The sequence below is a fragment of the Hypanus sabinus genome, unplaced genomic scaffold (assembly GCF_030144855.1).
Source record: "Hypanus sabinus isolate sHypSab1 unplaced genomic scaffold, sHypSab1.hap1 scaffold_1830, whole genome shotgun sequence".
Classification (NCBI taxonomy): domain Eukaryota; kingdom Metazoa; phylum Chordata; class Chondrichthyes; order Myliobatiformes; family Dasyatidae; genus Hypanus; species Hypanus sabinus.
The window spans coordinates 32,244-40,000 of record NW_026779918.1 but is presented as its reverse complement, the minus strand read 5'-3'; the positions used below and the strand labels follow the sequence as shown (position 1 = coordinate 40,000).

The following is a 7,757-nucleotide window of genomic DNA, read 5'->3' as shown; positions in this document are numbered from 1 at the left end:
TCAGGTAAAAGCAAGTGAAAAACTATTTGCATTTTAATTGTATTTACAGAGCCAGTGAGTGGGGTTGCCGTGGTGACCAATGATTCCACTTCCCTGGAAAACCTCGACACCATCGCACTGAGTTGTGACGCGTCGGGCACTATAACAAACATATTTTCTCAATGTATAGATGGGTCAAAGAAGGTCCGAATTGTACCGGAGCGTCTAGTTGTTTAAAATATTGTTTTAAACCAGAAAATGCTCTGTCAGTCCCTGGTGTACAAGGGGAACAATCTCCAGCAGACAGGACAGGAACTCACCCTTGTCTCAGTGACAATGGGAACAATCTCCGGCAGACAGGGCAGGAACTCACCCTTGTCTCAGTGACAATGGGAACAATCTCCTGCAGACAGGGCAGGAACTCACCATTGTGTCAGTGACAATGGGAACAATCTCCTGCAGAGAGGGCAGGAACTCACCCTTGTCTCAGTGACAATGGGAACAACCTCCTGCAGACAGGGCAGGAACTCACCATTGTGTCAGTGACAATGGGAACAACCTCCTGCAGACAGGGCAGGAACTCACCATTGTGTCAGTGACAATGGGAACAATCTCCGGCAGACAGGGCAGGAACTCACCATTGTGTCAGTGACAATTTGAACAATCTCCTGCAGAAAGGGCAGGAACTCACCCTTGTCTCAGGGACAATGGGAACAATCTCCTGCAGACAGGGCAGGAACTCACCCTTGTATCACTGACAACGGGAACAATCTCCTGCAGACAGGGCAGGAACTCACCCTTGTCTCAGTGACAATGGGAACAATCTCCGGCAGACAGGGCAGGAACTCACCCTTGTCTCAGTGACAATGGGAACAATCTCCTGCAGACAGGGCAGGAACTCACCATTGTGTCAGTGACAATGGGAACAATCTCCTGCAGAGAGGGCAGGAACTCACCCTTGTCTCAGTGACAATGGGAACAACCTCCTGCAGACAGAGCAGGAACTCACCATTGTGTCAGTGACAATGGGAACAATCTCCAGCAGACAGGGCAGGAACTCACCATTGTGTCAGTGACAATGGGAACAATCTCCGGCAGACAGGGCAGGAACTCACCATTGTGTCAGTGACAATTTGAACAATCTCCTGCAGACAGGGCAGGAACTCACCCTTGTCTCAGGGACAATGGGAACAATCTCCTGCAGACAGGGCAGGAACTCACCCTTGTATCAGTGACAACGGGAACAATCTCCTGCAGACAGGGCAGGAACTCACCCTTGTCTCACTGACAACGGGAACAATCTCCTGCAGACAGGGCAGGAACTCACCCTTGTCTCAGTGACAATGGGAACAATCTCCGGCAGACAGGGCAGGAACTCACCCTTGTGTCAGTGACAATGGGAACAATCTCCTGCAGAGAGGGCAGGAACTCACCCTTGTCTCAGTGACAATGGGAACAACCTCCTGCAGACAGGGCAGGAACTCACCATTGTGTCAGTGACAATGGGAACAATCTCCGGCAGACAGGGCAGGGACTCACCATTGTGTCAGTGACAATTTGAACAATCTCCTGCAGACAGGGCAGGAACTCACCCTTGTCTCAGGGACAATGGGAACAATCTCCTGCAGACAGGGCAGGAACTCACCCTTGTATCAGTGACAACGGGAACAATCTCCTGCAGACAGGGCAGGAACTCACCATTGTGTCAGTGTCAATGGGAACAATCTCCTGCAGAGAGGGCAGGAACTCACCCTTGTGTCAGTGACAATGGGAACAACCTCCTGCAGACAGGGCATGAACTCACCATTGTGTCAGTGACAATGGGAACAATCTCCGGCAGACAGGGCAGGAACTCACCATTGTGTCAGTGACAATTTGAACAATCTCCTGCAGACAGGGCAGGAACTCACCCTTGTATCAGTGACAATGGGAACAATCTCCTGCAGACAGGGCAGGAACTCACCCTTGTCTCAGTGACAATGGGAACAATCTCCTGCAGACAGGGCAGGAACTCACCCTTGTCTCAGTGACAATGGGAACAATCTCCGGCAGACAGGGCAGGAACTCACCCTTGTCTCACTGACAACGGGAACAATCTCCTGCAGACAGGGCAGGAACTCACCCTTGTCTCAGGGACAATGGGAACAATCTCCTGCAGACAGGGCAGGAACTCACCCTTGTCTCACTGACAACGGGAACAATCTCCTGCAGACAGGGCAGGAACTCACCCTTGTCTCACTGACAACGGGAACAATCTCCTGCAGTCAGGGCAGGAGCTCACCATTGTGTTAGTGACAATGGGAACAATCTCCTGCAGACAGGGCAGGAACTCACCCTTGTGTCAGTGACAACGGGAACAATCTCCTGCAGACAGGGCAGGAATTCACCCTTGTGTCAGTGACAATGGGAACAATCTCCTGCAGACAGGGCAGGAACTCACCCTTGTGTCAGTGACAACGGGAACAATCTCCTGCAGACAGGGCAGGAATTCACCCTTGTGTCAGTGACAATGGGAACAATCTCCTGCTGACAGGGCAGGAACTCACCCTTGTGTCAGTGACAATGGGAACAATCTCCTGCAGACAGGGCAGGAACTCACCCTTGTGTCAGTGACAACGGGAACAATCTCCGGCAGACAGGGCAGGAACTCACCCTTGTATCAATGACAATGGGAACAATCTCCTGCAGACAGGGCAGGAACTCACCCTTGTGTCAGTGACAATGGGAACAATGTCTAGTGATGTGTCACGGGGATCAGTGCTCGGTCCATTGTTATTTGTCATCTATCTCAATGATCTGGATGAGAATGTGGCAAATTGGATCAGCAAATTGACTGATGATACAAAGATTGGAGTTGTAGTGGACAGTGAGGAAGGCTTTCAAAGCTTGCAGAGGGATTTGGACCAGTTGGAGGAATGGGCTGAAAAATGGCAGATAGAGTTTAATGCGGACATGTGTGAGGTATTGCACTTCCGAAGGTCAAATCAAGGTAGAACATACAATGCAAATGGTAGGACACTGAGGGGGGCAGTAGAGCAGAGGGATCTGGGAGTACAGATACAAAATTCCCAAAAAAGTGACGTCACACGAAGATAGGGTAGTAAAGGGAGCTTTTGGTACATTTGCCTTTATATATCAAAGTATTGAGTATAAGAGTTGGAATGTAATGGTGAGGTTGCATAAGAAATTGGTGAGACCGAATTTGGAGTATTGTATGCAGTTTTTGTCACCTAATTACAGGAAGGATATTAATAAGTTTGAAAGAGTGCAGAGAAGGTTTACAAAGATGTTGCCGGGACTTGAGCAACGGAGTTACAGAGAAAAGTTGAATAGGTTAGGACTTCCCTGGAGCCGAGGAGAATGAGCGGTGATTTGATAGAGATGTATAAAATTAGGATGGGTATAGATAGAGTGAATGCAAGCAGACCTTTTCCACTGAGGCTAGGGGAGAAAAAAAAACAGAAGTCATGGGTTAAGGGTGAAGGGGGAAAAGATTAAATGGAACACAAAGAGTGGTGGGAGTGTGGAATAAGCTGCCAGATGAAGTTGTAGATGACTTTTGACATTTGAGAAAATCTTGGACAGTTATATGGGTGAGACGGGTTTGGAGCGATAGGGCCCAGGTGCAGATCAGTGGAACTAGGCAGAAAAATGGTTCGGCACAGCCAAGAAGGGCCGAAAGGCCTGTTTCTGTGCTGTGATGTTCTATGGTTCTATAAAATCCATTTGACACCGAAAAAGACGGGTTTGCGCAATGTAAGATACATATTTGTTGTTTTTTTGTGTGTGTGTTAGCCCCAGAAACAGGCGACAATTTCACCCTAGGCGCTGCCGCGATCGTGGGCATTGTATTGTGTTCTCTTGCCGGAGGACTGATCGGCGGAGTCTGCGCATGGTTATTCGCAAGGAAAATTGGCGGGTAAATGCCATTTTCTCCGAATATCGCTTCTTCTTCTAATTATTGCGGGAAATCTTTATTTTGCAGAAGTGGGATATTGGAAGGTTTAACGGGAACCGTTCACCGAAGCAAGTTACACAAGTCTGAGCTGGAGGAAACGGGCGAGTCGGGCATTACTGGTGGGGGAACATGAACCGACGGCCTTTGTGGAAGGAGATTGTTGCTTGGTATTGACAGGAAAGAGGGGCAACAAAGTGGTAGGGCAGCGGTTGGAGCACTGACAGGCTCGATGGATCGACAGGGGAGTGAGGTGACGGACAGGTCATGATGTGAGTGAGTGGGAATCGTGGGAAATGCCGAGCGGTGAGAACAGGGGTGATGGTGGCTGATCGGCTGAGAAGAGTGGAACAGGACCGTGTTTGCCGGAGGAAAGAATAGAGAATCTGATGCTGTCAGATGCGATGGTCAGATGATTGGCGTTAATAGTCCAGCCGCAGATGCAGATCATAGATGCTGATGTTTGACGGCTGCTTGTGAAGTTGCAGGAACAACGTAATGGACGATAACAGTATTTAACCAGAAGGACAGAATGGACTGACTCCATTTCGACCACGTGGGGGAAATCTGCAGTGATTGTCCAGGACGAACTAATCGAAAGATTTTGGCATTGTAGCGGATGCCTGGAACACGGCAAATGTAACTCTGCTGTTTAAGAAGGGTGGGAGGCAGCAGAAAGGAGACTATAGACCTGTTAGACAGACATCAGTGGTTGGGAAGTTGTTGGAATCGATAGTTAGGGATGAGATTAGGGAGTACCTGGAGGCACACGACAAGATAGGCCAAAGCCAGCATGGTTTCCTGAAAGGAAAATCCTGCCTGACAAACCTTTCTCAAATTTTGAGAAAATTACTGGCAGTCTAAACAAAGTAGATGTGGTTAATTGGATTTTCCGAAGGCCTTTGACAAGGAGCCGCACATGAGGCTGCTCACCAAGTTAAGAGCCAATGGAACAGCAGGGAAGTTACTAGTGTGGGTTGAGCATTAACTGTTCGGCAGAAAACAGAGAGCGGGAATAAAGGGATCCTATTCTGCCTGGCTGCTGATTACTAGTGGAGATCCACAGGGCTCGGTGCTAGGACCGCTACTTTTCACGGTGTATGTCAATGATGTGGGCTAAGGGATTCATAGATCTGCGGCTAGGTTTGCCCTAGATACAAAGAGAGGTGGATGAACCGGTAGCGTTCAGGAAACAGAGAGCCTGCAGAGAGAGCAAGATAGTTTAGGGTAATTGGCAAAGAAGCGGCAAATGAAATATGATGTGATAAAGTGTACGTTCATGCACTTTGTTGGAAGAAATAAACGGGCAGAATATTATTTAGATGGCGAGAGAATTCAAAATCCAGTGATGCAAATAGACTTGGGAGTCCTTGTGCGAGATACCCTAAAGGTTAACCTCCAGGTTGAGTCGGTGGTGAAGAAGGTGAATGCAATGTTTGTACTCAATTCTAGAAGTATAGAATATAAGAGCAGGGATGTGATGTTGAGGCTCTATAAGGCATTCGTGAGTCCACACTTGGAACATTGTGTGCAGTCTTGGGCTCCTTATTTTTATAAAGGGTGTACTGACATTGGAGAGGGTTCAGAGAGGATTCAAGAGAATGATTCCAGGAATGAAAGGGTTACCGTTTGAGGAAGGTCTGGGCTGCATTCCCTGGAGTTCAGGGGAATGAGGGGGGATCCATAGAAACATTCCGAATGTTGAAAGGCCTGAACAGTTTAGATATGGCAAAGTTATTTCCCACGGTAGTGGAGTCTAGGACAAGAGGGCACGACTTCAGAATTAAGCACGTCCTTTTAGATCCGGGATGCGGAGAAATTACTTTCATCAAGAGGGATAAATCTGTGGAATTTGTTGCCACGAGCGGCTGTGGAGGCCAAGTCTTTGGGTGCATTTAAGACAGAGATGGACAGGTTCTTGATTAACCAGGGTATCAAAGGGCATCTGGTGAAAGCAGGGGACATGGGACGACTTGAAGAATTGGATCAGCCCAGGGTTAAATTGCGGAACAGACTCGCTGAGCCGAATGGCCCACTTCTGCTCCTATTTCTTATGGTCTTACAGTCTTTCGGTGTGATGAACGAGGCTGAAAGATATTGATAAAGGGCAGTGTTGTAAACGGGAACAGAATCAGGGGAACAAGAGTTTATCTTCCCAAGGACATGTTAAATTGATCAGCACTTCCGGAATTATCCCACAGATCAGGGGTCACCTGTGGTCAGAATCAGCATTGAGCTTTCCCCCTGAAATGGGAACATTTGACTGAAAGACACTTTCCCCTGGAAAACGGTGATCCAATTGGCCATAGCAATTCTTTCTCTGTGAAACCCATTATGGTCACTGTTGTTGAGATCGAGCAGGCCTGGAACCGGGCATCCGATAACCGGGACAGCATCAAGGAGTAACCAGGCAGAATGCAATGGAATGATTGGAGCCGTTCTCACTCTGTGTATCAGCGCAGGAAAGTCAATTCCTCTGGAATTCATGTTTTGAACATTGTTTCTGTTCATTCAGGATCAAAGATCCCCCACAATCCCAGTACGACACGAGCATCGATTCCGGACGGAACAGTGAGTGAACTGCATTTCATCTGTTCTGTTACTGGGCCCCTGGAACTCTTAACATTTCATTTAGATATGGCAGTTCCTAGTGCACAGAATCTGCAGGGTTTCATCCGAGAGAATGGTCACGAATAATGTTGCTTGGGTTGTTGGGTTGTCCGGTTAAATAAGTAAATATTTTCAACACAGGATTACAATATCATTGGCGGGGCGGTATGGTATTTCCCTTTCTGTATCTGGCCTAAATTATTGGCCGTCTATACAGGGGGTGACCGGTTTCTGGCGTTTGTGGGAAAGTAGTTCATGCTGTCGCTGGCATTTTGTTTTGTGGCCGCATTGACATCCGCTGTATTAACAACGGCCCATGATGCTCTTCACCGCTGTGACGTGTCTGTACTGTTCCCGCAGGCACCTTGGAGACAAACACCGTGAACTCATCGGGAACCTATGAAAATCTCTCAAGGAATGAACAGGTTGGATCTTTGTATTATGTTTATGATCTCAGTCATTGTTTCAAAGATAAGAAGATAAGTAATGTGATGGGTCGCGTCCGAGCAGCAATGAATGCGAAGATTGATACCCTCGGGGTTTACATGTGGAGAGACAGAATACAATTATCGAGCGCAAGGTTAAAAGTCACAATAGAAATCTCTGATTTCTCTTTTCAGGGCGCAAGGCACAATGCACAAGATGGAAACTCCACTTACACGGTGAGGGAATTATTTGCGTCTCTCCCTTTTTGAAGTAATTGTTTCCACCTCACACAGTAAGAAACAGACCCTGAAGTGAGACATTCGACAGCAAGAATGACGTCGAAGAGGCGGCAATGGGGGCCGCAGAAATGGCGGATGAACTCATGAAGTATCATGTGTTAGTCTGGACTGTGGAGCACAACCTGGTCCCTCTGTCCCACGGTCTTTCCGAGCCGATTTGTTACATGTGTCCACGTCCTTTTCGGAGTTCTTTCAATTCTCCTCCCTCACAGACTGCGTTTGTTATTAATTTTTGCTAATCACAATGATTTATTTCCGTTTAACAGGGACTGGTTCTGGGGGATCGATCTGTTTACAGTGATCTGAAGAGATAAGTGAGCAGAACACGAGGCTGTCGATGAAAAATGTGACTTGCAAAGGGAACATGTCCATTATGGCCAAGCCGATGAGTTGAGCAGAGCCCCGGCTGTGCGTGCTGCCAAGTTACCCAGTGATTAACAGATGAGAGACATGTAACACTGTGGGACTGGGGTCAGGCGTCGGCGGGC

The 7,757-nt window shown here is 47.9% G+C and overlaps 1 long non-coding RNA gene across 1 annotated transcript; it reads left to right on the top strand.

Annotated features, from left to right (window-relative positions):
- The first annotated feature begins 6,475 nt into the window (after nt 1-6,475).
- On the top strand, nt 6,476-7,549 carry LOC132387410 (uncharacterized). Its single transcript, XR_009509881.1, has 4 exons — nt 6,476-6,505; nt 6,905-6,969; nt 7,165-7,206; nt 7,536-7,549. It is a non-coding gene; the product is annotated as an uncharacterized LOC132387410 (long non-coding RNA).
- The last annotated feature ends 208 nt before the right edge of the window (nt 7,550-7,757 follow it).